Source organism: Tamandua tetradactyla, chromosome 12, assembly GCF_023851605.1.
Source record: "Tamandua tetradactyla isolate mTamTet1 chromosome 12, mTamTet1.pri, whole genome shotgun sequence".
NCBI classification, from domain to species: Eukaryota; Metazoa; Chordata; class Mammalia; order Pilosa; family Myrmecophagidae; genus Tamandua; species Tamandua tetradactyla.
Genome location: NC_135338.1, coordinates 19,622,984 through 19,637,312, shown reverse-complemented (window position 1 = coordinate 19,637,312; position 14,329 = coordinate 19,622,984). Strand labels below are relative to the sequence as shown.

At 56.5% G+C, this 14,329-nt stretch overlaps 1 long non-coding RNA gene across 2 annotated transcripts; it reads right to left on the bottom strand.

Moving 5' to 3' along the window:
• Positions 1-5,307: 5,307 nt before the first annotated feature.
• Positions 5,308-14,006, bottom strand: LOC143651844 (uncharacterized). Of its 2 annotated transcripts, XR_013160274.1 has the most exons (4): positions 13,948-14,006; positions 13,264-13,673; positions 11,057-11,595; positions 5,308-10,383 (listed from the first exon to the last, which is right to left on the bottom strand). It is a non-coding gene; the product is annotated as an uncharacterized LOC143651844 (long non-coding RNA). The 2 variants fall into 2 exon arrangements; XR_013160273.1 differs by lacking the exon at positions 13,948-14,006 and having other exon boundaries at positions 13,264-13,773.
• Positions 14,007-14,329: the final 323 nt, after the last annotated feature.

Genomic DNA, 14,329 nt, shown 5'->3' with positions numbered 1-14,329 from the left:
CGTCTCGGGCTGGTGCCCTGCCTGGGGGTGGGGTGGGGGCAGAGGCCCGAGTTCTGCCCCCGCCGCTCCGGCCTTAACCAGGCTTCCGGGGCAGAGCAGGGTGACTCCGGCCGCCTCCCGCTCAGCCGCACCCCGGGCCTGCCCGCCGCCGGGCAAAGGTACAGCGGGGCAGGGCGACACCCACAGTGCCGCCACGAGCTGAACGCCAGCTCCACACTCAGTACAAATGTCCCCAGCCTCCGGGCCACACTCCTTCTGCTCGATGCTGCGGTTCCCTGCCATGGGTCTGGATGGGTGCCTCATTTGGGTGAATGCACCCTGGTGCACTGTCTTTATCAGACTCGCTTCGTGGCAGGTAACATGGACCTCGCCGTGGGCTGAGCTCATGTGACGGGGTGGGGGTGAGAAGCCAGCACGGGCCCTTCATTGGGTCAAAGGATCATCGGATCAAAGGACAGTCCCCTGAGCTTGGGAACTCGGCAGCCAAGAGGATAGCACCAGCCCACCTTTGACTTGGTCACTTACCCCAAAAATAAATTATCAAGAGTTACTGCAAGAAAAATACTTGACACCTGGAGGCTCCTTTTACTTTAAAACTCAATCAGCCACATTCGAGGGGAGAATTTTATTGACTGAGCATTAGGTCACAGGAGAGTCCAGAAGTTGGCCTGGCCTCCACGATGCCCACCACACAGTCCGAGACGGGCTCTCCCGGGGTCCCGGCTCAGGCTTGCTGGCAGGCTGACCACGGCGCTGGCCAGGGAAGGGCCTCAGGCACTGCTCAATGGGGTGTCCTGGGCTGAGGAGGGGAAGGGCCGGCCCATGTGGGAAGGATGTTAGAGAGATGGTGGGGGCAGAAGACCCCACAGGTGGGAGCAGGAACATCAACCCTTAAGTTGCAATGCAGAGGACGACTCACTAGGCAAGGACTGACCCTCCGGGGAGATGTTTCTGTTTGCTAAAGCTGCCAGAATGCAAAGTCCCAGAAATGGATTGGCCTTTATAAAGGGGATTTGTTAGGTTACAAGTTTACAGTTCTAAGGCCATGAAAATGCCCAAATTAGGGCATCAACAGCAGGGATACCTTCACTCAAGAAAGGCCAAGCACATTCGGGGGTTCTGCTGGCTGGGAAGGCATCTCCTCTGCTCCCGGGTACACTGCTCTCAGCGTCTGAGTCCAGTGGCATCTGTGCCAGCTCTACAAGCACCTCCAAATGTCCATGTCTGGGCTTCTGCTCTCTGTGTAAGCCCTTTTATGGACCCCAATTAACCAGTTAAGACCCACTTTGAATAGATGGGGTCACTTTTCATGGAAATAATCAAATAACAAGGTCCCACCCATAATTGGGTGGGTCACATATGCATGGAAACCACCTAATCTAGGTTTCCCACCCACAAGGCTGGAGTAGAAAGCATGGCCTTTCCTGGTACATAACAGTTTCAAACCAGCCAAGGTGGACCTGTGGTCACTGTGGCTCAGGTGTTTCCCCAGGCAGGCGACATTCGTTTATACCTGACGAGATAATATCTGAAAGCCAAAGTTCAGTAGGAGAAAGTGAATTCCTTCCATGGCTTGAAGGAGGTTTCAAATTGTCATGCAGCTGTAAAAAGCTGAACATTGCCTAGAGCTTGTCTAGAGAACGGAACCGTGGTTCTGGAATTGACATTCTAATGTGTGCACACCTGCCCACGCCTGGACCCCCTGGGGCTCACCCTGGAGCCTCTGCATGGCATCCAACGCTTGGGAATTTTTCGGAGGGAATGCTCATGCCGGGTTAAGTTGGGTCATTTATGAATAACCGTTGGCTTCAAGCGAAGTAAAAATGCTCTTTAATCAGGGAGTGGGCGTGCTCTGGGTCAGGTCTCCCAGGAAGCCTGGGCTGGAGCTGGGCGGGTGGCCCCGTGGCCAGCCTGTGTCACCCTGCTAGGTCGTCCCAGGCTGCTGTTCCCAAGACCATGGGAGAGAAGTAATTCCTTCCTTTGCAGGATCAAAGAACTTGGGTTCCTGACGTCAGTGTGCCAAGGCAAAGGCCGAGGTGCTCGCCGCCCCTACTAGCCGACTTTGCCCCATGGAGACACTCAGCCCTGGGGTCCGTGGATCAGCACTAGAGTGGCCTGACAGCTCCCCTCTGGGACAGGGAGGCAGCCACGCCCAGGCAACATCCCAGTGGTCAGCAGCACCTGCTGCGTGAGTCGGGGCTGAGGAAACATGGGCAGCTGCTGGGTGGGGGGCCCGAGGGCACAGTGGGGAGGCACAGGGCATGGAGAGGGTATGGACAGGCCCTGGAGCCCAGCCCTTCCCACGTGCCCAGCCCCTCCCGGGTGCCCGGCCCTTCCCGGGTGCCCAGCCCTTCATCTCCATGTGCCCTGGGCCTTGTGGTGCATAAAATGTGGCCCAAGCACGTCAGACCCCGAACTGCCCTTGGGCGCAGAGGCAGTGGGCCCAGAGGAGGGGCTTGGCCAGGGCAGGAGGCAGCCGGGTAGGGCAGAGGGGCTGTGCCAGGGTGCAGGTCCTGTGGGAAGAGCCGGAGCTGTCCCCACAGATGGGCACTGTCCCCATGGGCAGGCCTGGACACCAGCTCCTTCTGGAAGCTTGTCTGCCTGGTGGAAGCTGTGTCTGCCGTGCCATGAGGAAGACCCAGCAAAGCCCGCACCTCTTTAGCTGAGATGCTCGTGTTTGGCCCATCGTGGGAGTTCCGGATCCTTTTTGAGGCATCAGTGTCACATGGCAGCACCTTCCTGCCTTGGGCCACTGGTCCAGAGCACTGGCCTGTTGGGAGCAGCTGCTTCTCCAAGGCACAGGTTTGGCTCGGCTGCATCCTGTTCTCCACTCCTACACATTTCCCACTAAATGAATCTTGATCCTATGTTAATTACTTTATCTGAGATCTATGGAACGATGCTTGAAGAGACTTGCATTGAAACACTTAGATTGATTAGGAAAAAAGAGTGTTTTGTTTGTGTTCTGCATTGGATAATCTGTGTGTGCCCATGTGTCCTGCGTGTATATGTGTGCATGTCTGTGTGTATGTGTGTGCATGTGTGCACATGTGTGTGTGTCCTTGCATAAATGTATGTGTGTGTGCAGCAGTACATAGGAAGGCAAGCTCCTGCTCCCGGGGCTCTAGATGCTGCTCTAATGGCCTGTTTTTGTACCACCCCTTGCTGTGTGAGTCCTGCCACTGGGCTTTTCTATTAAAGATTCTGCATTTAAGAGATCAAAAGCAGGAGAGAGTGCTGGGAAGGGGTGAAGGTTAGGTTTGAACTCACGTAGCTTCTCCAGACTTTGAAGCCTGTCCAGACAGGCCAGATGTGACAGAACAGCTTGCTTCCCAGTGGCTGGATGGTGCACGGGTCTTAAATTGATGAGTTGGCTGGTGCCGGGCTCTTTATTTCCACGCTTTGACCTTCATGGGTGCCATAAATGACAGCTGGTGGCATAGGTTTGAAAAGGGCAGGGGCTCCCAAGCCCAAGAACAAAATGGGAAATAAGCGCAGCGTGCTTAGCTGTCCTATTAGCTCGGTGTAGACATGCTGGCCCAGCCCAAGACCCCACTTTGGAATGTGCCCTCCCTTTGCTATTTTTACATCCTTTTCACTCTTTCAGGTAAGCATCCAGAAAGGTCAAATCTGGAGAGGTGGCTGGGTTTTATTTTCCCATAAAGAGAACTTGGAGGTAATTTATTTGAGACATGGTCTATTTTTAACTCAGGTTTCATGGTTTATATCATGTTATTTCATATAAACATCTTCTGCTTTGGAGTTACATGAACTAGCTTTTTTGCCAGTGAATGTATCTGAAAAACTCTTGTGATTTTGTTAAAAAGGTTGTTCACTCCCATCGTGGCCTGTTAATGGCCACTCTGGATTTGCAGGATGAAGTAAGTCTGTGGTTAAGTGACAGCTGCAGGCGATTCATTTCCATGTGGGTTTTGCAGACTTGTGGGGCGTCACCAGCTAAGGGTCACTGCCCCTCTGCATGGGACAGCATCGTACCGTGCTCTTTGTTCTGCAGCATCTGTTAGTGGCTCATGGGTGACCCACACACTCGAGCAGACAAGTTGTGGCAGAATTGTCTTTCGCTGCTTCCTCTGCCAGTGCTGGGTCCACGGGGAGACTGTGCTGTGTCTGTCATGGAGCCTGCAGTGTTGGGGGCCATGGGACCTGGCAGCTGGGGAAGGGGTGAGTGACTTCCTAGGGGAGCTGGGCCATCCAATCGTGCCCAGCAGCTGTGGGGAGAAAAGGTTTTTGTTCTTCTGAAGCTGATCCACCTTCTGAGCTCTCCTGTGCCTGGTCAACACATGCAATGGGGCAGCCTCTGCCTCCTTGGACACAGGGCTTCCAGAACCTTCCCTGCCAGAGAGCAGCATCCTGAGCCCAGCTTGCATCTGGGTCTGCTGGGTGGCTCCAGACCCCTTCAAAGCTGTGTCTTCCCCAGACCCCAGACAGGATGCCGGCAGCAGCTTCTCCACCGCAACCCATTGGCCTCCCGCCTGCTGGGATTTTGAAGGGGTGGTCAGGCCTGCTGTGCCCACCTGGCCTCTCTAGTCTACAGCCCTCCTTTCTGGACATCTGTCCTGCATTCCCTATTCCTGGAGGCCGATAAAATCTAACATCCAGAAGCCTGGCTTGGCTCACAACATGATAAATGAGAGCAAGTGGGAATTTGGGAAAAGTCTCTCCAAATTGTTTCCTCAACTCCCAAATCCTACCTGATGGTCAGAAGGTGCACCCTGGCCCTTCCAGCCTCTTCCCCACTTCCCAGGCCACAGGAGGCCCTCAGGGTCAGTGCCGTGTGAGTTGCCAGGCAGCAGCACAGAGAGGGTGGTTGTTGAGGCGCAGTGACCAGAGGACGCCACTAGGACCAGGTGGGTTACTACAGGGAGCCATGGCCCCACGGTCATGACAGAGCCGGGTCCCAGAGAAAATAAATGTCCACCCTGCCTGCCTTGGACACCTGAGCGCCAACCTCTCAGTGGCCCAGGGGTGCCTGCCAGGGACAGGGTGGGGGGTGCCTTTTACCCTGGGGACCCCGGCCGTGCAGCCCAGTGAACTTGCTGGGGCACTGCGAGTTGCCAGTGCTGGGCTTCTGGAAGCTCCTCAGTCCTCCTGCAGCCAAGGCACAGCTGACTGACCCGAAAGAGCGGTGCCAAGCCAGTTCGTGAGGATTCTGGGTTTCTTAAAGCTGCTGCCTTGGGGGGTTGAGACAGGTGAAATATCAGCTGTTCACAATCAGCCCACTGAATGGTGCAGGGAGACACGGTGCTGGCATCTGAAACATCGAGGCCATCAAGAAGGGCTCTCCCTCCCAGCCCCGGGTGTCATGCTGGGTGCTGCTTTCCCTGAGCTGGCTGGGCCTGAGGTTTTTCTGGAAACTGGTATCAGTTACCCTTGGGCATTTGGGGGAGATTTGGAGATGACCTATGGTAATGCCCAGTGCTGCTTATTTCTGCTAAGGCTAGGGTTTTGCTAAAATCAGCTGCAACCTGTAAATATGGGTCTTATGCTAACATCACAATCTTCCCTCAGTTAGCTACCACAATTGTGTGTTATTTGAAATGTAAATGTTTATGCCTCTAATGTCCAAAGCCCCGAGGCATGGGGACACCCTGCCTGCACCTGCACATTCCACACGTCCGTGGGCACCTGCTCTCAGGTGGGCTGGATGTCACTGGGCAGTGCCAGGGCAGGCCTGGGATTGAAGCCAAGCCCCAGCTTTATCCTGCAATGACCCATCTCCGTTTGCCTAGATTAAGTTTAGAATCTATCTAAATTTTTCCTGCAGGAAAATAGTCTTAAAGAAAATTTCAATTATATTTTTAAAGAGAAGCCACTGGGGAAATTTCAGATTAAACAGCTTGTCGGCAGCTTGTTGACTGGCAGGTGACATTGGCAGAGACTCAGAGCCTTAAACACGTTGGCTGCGGTGCGAGGTGCCCAGCGCCTCCTCTTCCGCTTTCCCTGAAGTGCTTCTACTCGAATCTCAAGTCTTTTGTTTTATTGACTTGCCATGTTAAGTGTGGATTGTGTGGGACTGCTTTTAATAAGTGAAATAATTGTAGTTCTGCAAATAGTTGAGCAGAGGAAGTTTGAAAGTAATGAAGCACATTCTAGGGGATGAGGCTGAGCACCTCTTCATTTCAGAGCAGTCACAGTTTAGGGTGCTGTGGGTTTCCCATTTATGGAGAAAATGCTGTGACCTCCGGGTCCTTGTTGGCACCCTCATGGGAGACCCTGTAACTTCCTCTGGCACTGCGAAGCTGATGAGGGCTGCAGAGACTGGCGGGCAGGCAAGGACCCTGGGCTGCCTCTCACAGTCCCTAGGAACCCCCAGCTCCTGAAACTGACCAGGTGACCAAGAGGGCCCCACCTTGTTAAAGCATCTGCCTTCAGGCCGAGGCCAGTTTCTCACAGGTGCTCAGCTGCTGCCATCATCTGCACTAATTGTGCCATCTGTACCCTACCCTAACGCCTTAAAGCTCCTTTTAAAAAATAAAACTTAAATCTTCTCTAAATATTTTACAAATTGTTACTACTTCAAGGTCATTGTGTACTTCTTTCTGTTAACTCCAAAACCCTAAAGCTTATGCTTTTGTTTAATATAAAAATTATGGTTTCACAATCACCACAGTGATTGGTTCCTATGGAAAAATGCATCACTTCACAGATTTTAAATTGCTCAAGTGTGCAAAGAAATATTAGAAAATAATTTCATAGATCATAACAAAGCCAATGTTTTATATTGGTTTTTAGAAAATTTAAAATTAATTTGAGCAGCTTAGTCTACTAGCATCCAAGGATAAATCTATTTAAGTGAAATTATTTGCATGCATAAGCTTTTTCATGAAACCATTTGATGAACAATATTAATGGAAAATTTCCTTACATATTTTTGTAATCATTTACCTTATTTGATGTTTCCTTGAAAAGCAAATGTATTTTCCTTACTCTGTCCCTCCAAGGAGGTATTAAAAGTCACATACATTGTTTCTGTTTCACAAGCAGCATCTGTTCAGCCGCCTCTGAGACTGGTGGGTCTGCACTATGAGAAAGTTCTAGATGGAGATTCTCTGCAGTTACAGGGACGCCGTCCCTTCCATCCTGAGGCAGCGACTCGTCTCGGCCCATGAGTGGACGCCACTCCCCTCCACCTGCACCCCCTCCTACGTGCGTCCTCGTGGCTGTGGCTGGGCTCTCCTGGCAGTGGCCGCGCATCCATCCAAAGGCACTGGGAGGACAGGGGAGCTCAGTGGAAACACGCACACATGAGGTGGCAGCGGGACCACGGCTGCTGTCTGGCCAAATTCCAGTTGTTGCTTGTCTGAGTTTAATAAGATTTTGGTGTTTGGTGTTCTTCTCTGGTGTAAAGTTCTGAAGTGAGGTCCTTTCTGCTTAGAGCTTTAGGTGGAAATAGGAGTGGGGTGCACGCGGGGTGCACATGGGGTGCATGCAGGGTGCAGGAGCTGCTGGGCCCCTCTGCTCCCCTCCACTCTCCTTTGGCTGTGGCTGAGTGGAAGGGGAAATGCACCCTGGAAATGGGGTCTTCCCAATCCTCTGCATCACATTTCCTGTGGCCTGTGTGACTGGGGGCACTGGGCCTCGTGGCACCTTCCCACTGGCCACAATTTACCACCATGCCAGGGCCCCCGAGGAGGCAGCCAGGTGGCAGTAGCCACTCAGACTCTCCCGGAGCCTGCTCGGAGCACCTGAGTGTTGGTGCATCCTTGGCACTTTCTGATACAGGAACGCCATCCCCAGGGTATGCCCAGCTCGAGTCACCAGGGCAGCGCCCAGAGGCTGTTCCCCATCAGCGCCTGTGTGACGGACATGTGTCCAGGTGAGGGAATACAGCGGGACTATGGCATGGTCACATGAGTGCATGGGGTCCCACACCTGAGGCCATTTCTCAGCCCTTGACCCCACCTGCTCCAGGCTGGCCTGGGCCGCTGGCTGCCCTCTGCCCCCGTGCACCCCTGTGTCCCAGCCCCACCTGAGAGCAGGTGGCGGCACCCAGGACCAAGCTGCAGCCGCAGGGCTCACCGAGCCTCCACGATTCCAACCCAGAGCGGACAGGCAGCCGTGCTCTCCCCCTCTCTGGCTGGGCAGTGGACTCAGGTGCAACCCGCACTGGAAAACTGGCTGGGCCACAGACCAGGCACGCAGTGGCCGGCGGCTCTGACACAGCGGCCCGCTGAAGCGTGGGTCCAAGGGTCTGAGGCCGGAGGGGTAAAGGTGCGTCCTCACCCCAGCTGCTGCTCAGCTCCGAACAACTGACCCGGAGACCCCTGCGGATGCGCTGGCAGCGCCGCTTCCCACCGCCATTCGGGTCCAAGAGGGAGGTGTTACGGCAATGGGAGAAAGGAAACGCACATCTTGCATGGAAAATCATGCCTCTGTCCTCCACCGCTTGGTCCAGGCAGGAGACAAGCCAAGCCACTGAAAGGAGAACTTGGTTTCGGTGTGCATGTTGCACCAAACCTGCCTTTCAATCAAAGTTCATTTCCGTGAACTTTGTTCCCTGAATCCATCTAATGATGTCCCTGGCAGGCCGAGGTGGCAGCATGCTGTCAGGAGGCCGTGACCCCAGGGGACAGTGCCGGGCCTTGGGCCACAGGTGTCAGGGTGGCAGAGTTCTGTGCAGACTTCCCCCGGCCTGTGACCCCACCCCAGGCCTGTGTCCCCCCAGGACTCCCCAGCACTTGCTCACTGACCTACATCACATAGGCCGGTGGCCTGTGTCCAGCCTCAATGGATGTCACACAGTGGTGTTCAGGAAGGAGCAGCAGCTGGGCAGCTGGAGGCATTGGCTGCTGCTTCCCCTACAGGTCGTCAGGCAGTCACTGGTGGCACCATTACCACCTTCTTCTCTTTGTTAGTCCATCATGAGGGTCAGCGCTGACAACGATGTGCTCCAGTTGGTCAGAGATGTCTAAAGCCAAGGGGGTGAGAGCCAGCCTGCCCTCGGCACCCTCCCGGCCACAGCCAACTCCAGCTCCTGGAGAGCTGATCTGGGACCCAGCCTTGGCTCATTTCCCCCAAGCCCTCTTGGTCAGAGGCCGGCACCCCATGCTGACACCAGGTGCATCCAGGGAGAGCTTCTGTTTTAGCAGCTGGCAGCTCAGGGTGCAGGAGTGTAGCCTGCCTGGGGCTCCCCAGAGGGCTCCTCTGCAGACACAGGCAAGGGGAAGGGCAGAGTCAGCTCTGGAGCCCCTGCCCGCTCCACCCGCCTCACCCGTCCCACCCAGCTAGAAGGTCCTGGTTCCCCGAAGTGCCCACAGGTGGCTGACAGTCCACGTGTTGGGAGTGTCCAGCAGGAGTGTCCCTGGCCCCCTCACCATGCTGGGGTTCAGCCTGCATGTCCATCACACCCAGGTGTTTGTGATCCAGCGGGCACCACCCAAATCACTGGGCACACACCCCTCACCCCTGCCAGGCAGCCTTGCCAGCGGGGACCTGTCACCTGCCTCCCAGTGTCCCCTGCTCGAGAGTTTCACAAACCCACCACAGCTGACACATTCTCTCTAGAGAGAATTAAACCCAGGCCCTTCCTTTGGCCACCAGGCACCCTTGGGGATCCCAGGGCTGCTGCCCAGGCCATGCGGCGGGAGCCGGTGCTGGACAACAGGGCTGGACCCGGGCCGCAGGTCACCGCTGCTGCTGTGGGACCCCTCAGTGTTCCTGGGGATGCTCGGACATCTGCCCCGAGCTGCACACTCCTTCCCAGCTCGCAGATCCCGAGAAGGCCTCTTGCCTCCGCCCAGACATCCGCAGACAGGGTGCTGCCCACCGGCTGGGGGCCCACGGCTGGAGCGGGGGGTGCTGGGGTGCAGGCTGGGGCAGCAGCACCTGGGCCCCCCTTCATGCAGCTGTGACCTCCGGTAGTGAGAATTTAGGTTTTCCTTCCATGTTGCCGGCCATCCCCCGCCCTGGGTGGGAGGCTCCTCTCCCAGGCCCACCTCTCGGGCTGGGGGCGTTTTCCCTTTGATTTGTTTTTCAGCAGGAAATGCAGGACTTTGCCCTTGGCATGCGGCGATTCTGACCGCACTGTCCCCTCAGCCCCTGGCATCGCCATCTGAACATGCATGCCTGCGTGGTTGCCGTGGCAACCACGGGGGACTGTCATTTAGCCCTGGAAAGCTGATTTTTTTTTCTCAAATGGTGGCATTGGTTTAATCTGTTCCACACGTCTTGTGTCCCTGCTCTGAAAGGTCTGGCTTAGTCGCATGGAGGTGCCGGCCCCCTGCCTCTGACCGAGGGGTCACTGCCCCAAGGCCCCTGACCCGACAGCCACCCCACAGTCAGGACAGACTGGCAGATGCCTCTCGTGGGGTCCAGGAGGCAGCGTCTTGTCTTCCTGATGGCTGAGCACTGCCTTGGCGGGTCCTGGAGGTGGACAGGGGTTTGAGGGGAGGGGGATTGAGGAGAGATGGGGAGGCAGGGGAGCTCTGCCCTGGAGAGTTCCTGGGAGGGTAGAGGGGGAGGGCCCCGTGGTGAGAGACTTCCCCCTGAGACTGCCCTCAGGCCGGCCACAGGGTCACAGAGCCCAGGGGGAGGCCAGAGGATGTGGCTGTGGCTCAGCCGTGTCTGCCACAAGGCCATAGCTCCTCAGGGGCAGGTTTGGTCTGGTGGGGACAGGAGAAAGCAGGAGGCACCAGAGGAGAGGGTTGCATGGTCATGGGTGGGAGGACGGAGGGTCCAGGGGGAGGGAGGTGACAGCCTGCATGTCACTCGGAGAGCATCCCACCTGCATGCACAGCCCTGCTCACACACACCCCTGCACACACACGTCCCCTGCATGCACACGCCCCCTGCACACACACACACCCACTCACATACCTCCCCACACCCACCCCGCACACACATGCCCCTGCATGCACAGCCCCTGTATGCACACCTGCACACACTGCCCCCACACACACCCCACACACACCCCACACACAGGCCCTGCACACACAAACCCTGCACACACCCCCACACATGTACAGCCCCTGCACACACACCCCTACCCACACGCACCCACCCACACTTACCCCCTGTAAATCCCCTGCATACACACCTGCTGGCAGCTCCAGCAGAGGCAGCCTGTCCTCCTGTCATGGGGTCTCCTGCCCACTCCCAGGGCATCTGGCCACTTCTTGGGACATTCTCCCCCCAGGACTCCTGTCCCCTACACATCACCACCTAAGCCCAGGACCAGGCTGACATGGTGCCAGGACAAGTCTACAGCAGCGGTCGGGGTCCCCCCAGCTGGACCCTCTAGTGGAGAATCTGGGGAGAACCCGCTGGGCCCCTTCAGTTGTTGGTAGAACCTGTCCCAGGGATGTGCCAGTAGTCCAGAAGACTGCAGAGCCAGGCAGAGCTGGCTGCAGCATGGCCGGGGCTGCCTGAGCTGGGGGCAGTGGGCGCCCAGACCCGAGCTGCCTTAAACACATCCACAGTCACTGGGGCCACCAGAGCAAGGCCACGGGACAAGCCCTTTGGGCTCCCATGCTGGCTGCATCTGCCGCGCCGTGCCCCCTGTCCGCTTCATTCCTGGAACTGAGTTGAGCAGCTATTTCCCTGCCACAGGCACTTCTGCTGGTTAAGGTGAGGCACCTGTTTAACAAGGATTTCATTAGAATGAAAAGGGTAGACTGGCTGAGAAATTCCACTACTCATTTATATATTGTTCTAATGCTTTAGCATAACATCACAATATCCTGCTTAAAAACAGATTGGCCCTTGCAAGAAGTTATCAGCAGAGCCCTTGAAGCAAGGGCTGGAAATGCCTTTTTCACTACTTCAAAGACAGTAGTAAAGGCCCATGAAACTCTCTGCTTCTTATTTTATCACAGACATTTTCATGTCAGGATTTAAACATTTTCCTACTCAACATTCTATACAGAGAAGAATTGTTGTAATTAGCCGTGATTGTAGTATGACAGGTAAATGATGGACATAAATTAAACTGATATTTATACTGAAACCACTCACACCAGGGGACAGCTGAGTGTGATGGCACACGTGGCGCACACAGCCTGCTTACGGGTATGTGGGAACTATTAAAAGGGTGACCATGATGATTAACTGGAATATCATGGACCTTCCCCCACTCGCTGTTCACCGGGCAGATGGACCCCTGCGCATGCTTTCCTAGGTCATCAGGGGTTGTGGAGGGCAGATTAGCCGGTGTGGCCTGCGGGGCTGTGAGCGTCAGTGTGTGCATGTGTGTCTGTGTACATGTGCATTCATGCATGTGGTGCATGAGTATGCATGTGCATGTCTGCGTGTGCTACATGTGTGCATCAGTGTGTGCACGTGTGTCTGTGTACGTGTGTACAGTCTTTTGTTGGTCTGTGGGTCTTGTGGAAAGGTGTGTCCTGAGCCCTGGGGCCCCAGGGCAGGTGGCCTGGCCACACCTGTTGGTTGGACCTGGGCAGTGGGGGAGGTGACCAGGTGGCTGAGCAGAGGCAGGCAAGGCATGCGGGTCTTGGCGATATGGGGGGGGCACGAGCTCTGGGTACACGTGTGCAGGTTCTCTGCCCTGTTGCCCTTGGACGCTCCATGTGGTGTCCATTAGTGTGCTGATTCTCCTTACAAGAGCCCAGGAGGATTTCCACTTAAAATACATATAAATGATGCCTTGAGCTCCCAGGGCTCAGTACAGACAATTAGGAAGCACTTTATAGCATTCTCAAAGGCTGGGGTATGATTTCTGTCCTGTCTCCTGAAATCCTAGCCAACAGCGCACTTTTTAATGGAGGATAACCTCAGGAGGAAAACTCTTCCTAAAAAGGGACAGGGTTGAAGAAATGAGCTTTAAGTGAAATTCCAGAAATGCCACCATTAGTCCTTCCAATTCCCTAAATCCTAGAGACTAAGAAAGCCGAGTGCACTGCTGATGGTTACGAAACATCATTAACCTAAACCGATACATGCCAAGACTCTCCCTCTGGCCTGGCCCCCTTACTAAAAGAAAGTGTGGAGAGGTATTGGGGAAGTCTGCCGTGAGTTAGCCTTCCCTGGGTGGTGGGTTATTTTCTGGGCACCCCTTCTCCTGCCTGCCACCTCCCTCACCCGCTCTTGAGGACCTCCCAGGGGCTTCGGTGAAGGTGCACAGCACCCCAGCATCTTTCCGCCAGCAAGAGGCCAAATGGCTCAAGCCCACCTTAGTCAAGCCCGAAGGACAATGAATCAGTATGTCCTCGACCGCAAGATGCAGTGAGCAATGGGAGATTTTAGACTTTTATACAGGTTATTATTTGGAAAAAAATAAAACCTAACCTTTGCCTGTTGTTAGATCCATAGAGGTGAAGATGGCGCTTGAGAGAATGGGCGGCCTGCTCTGGAAATGCTGTTGCCTCCCGTGGGACTGAGCGCCTGGCAGCACTGCTCAGCTGGGAGCATGACCGCCGCGTGGTGCTGGGGGCCCCTGGCTGACCGAGCAGGTGGGGTATCCCCGCGTCGGGTCTCAGGAGCCTGGGCGGGCCCCGACTCCCAAGGAGCGCGTTCTGATCATCGAGTGACCGCCGCCTTGAAAGTCACCGAGCTGGAAACTGGTCCATTCGCTCTTACTCGAAGACGAGAATCCAGTTCAGTTGATCAGCAAGCATTCATCCACTCTTCTCGGCACGAGCGCTGTTAGGCTGTAACCGCTGGAAGCCGGGCAGGGAGACCATGAGGACAGCGGGGACCTGAAGGAAAGACCTGGCCCTTCTCAGGTGATCGCGAAGCCGTCCAGCCCCCCCACGCCGTCCCCAGCTCTGCCTTCTCGGCGCGGCGCCCTGAGCCCGAGGCGGCCGGCAGTGTGGGAGCCGGCGCCCGCCTTCCCGCGCCCGCCCCCTGCGGCCCGAAGCCCCGCCCGGGTCCCGCCCGCCCCGCTGCACCCGGGAGCCCGAGGCCGCAGCCCCGGCGGCGCGGCCTAGAAGGGGCAGGGCCCAGGAAGGCGGGGCGGCGCCGAGCAGGCACCTCGTAGGGCGGCTGCGGGCGTCGGACGAGGCGGTCTCCATCTTCCCTGCAGGCTGGGCGGCTACAGGAGGGGCGGCGACACGGAGGGGCGGCGACAGGAGGGGCGGCGACAGGAGGGGCGGCGACACGGAGGGGCGGCGGGCGGGACCCGAGCGCACAGCTGGGCCGGTGCACGCGGACCGAGGCGCCCCGCACAGCTCGCCGCAGGCTCCGTGCGGCCTGCCTAGCCCGACCCTCGCCGCGGGTGGGGACGCGGGACTAACGCGCGCCATGGGCAGGGCCGAGAGCAGCCGCCAGCCGGGGCCCAGCGAGGGGACGCCTGCCGGGAGGCGGCAGCACGGGGCTCGGGCATCGACGTGGCCAGCCGGGTCTCCGCTCGGGC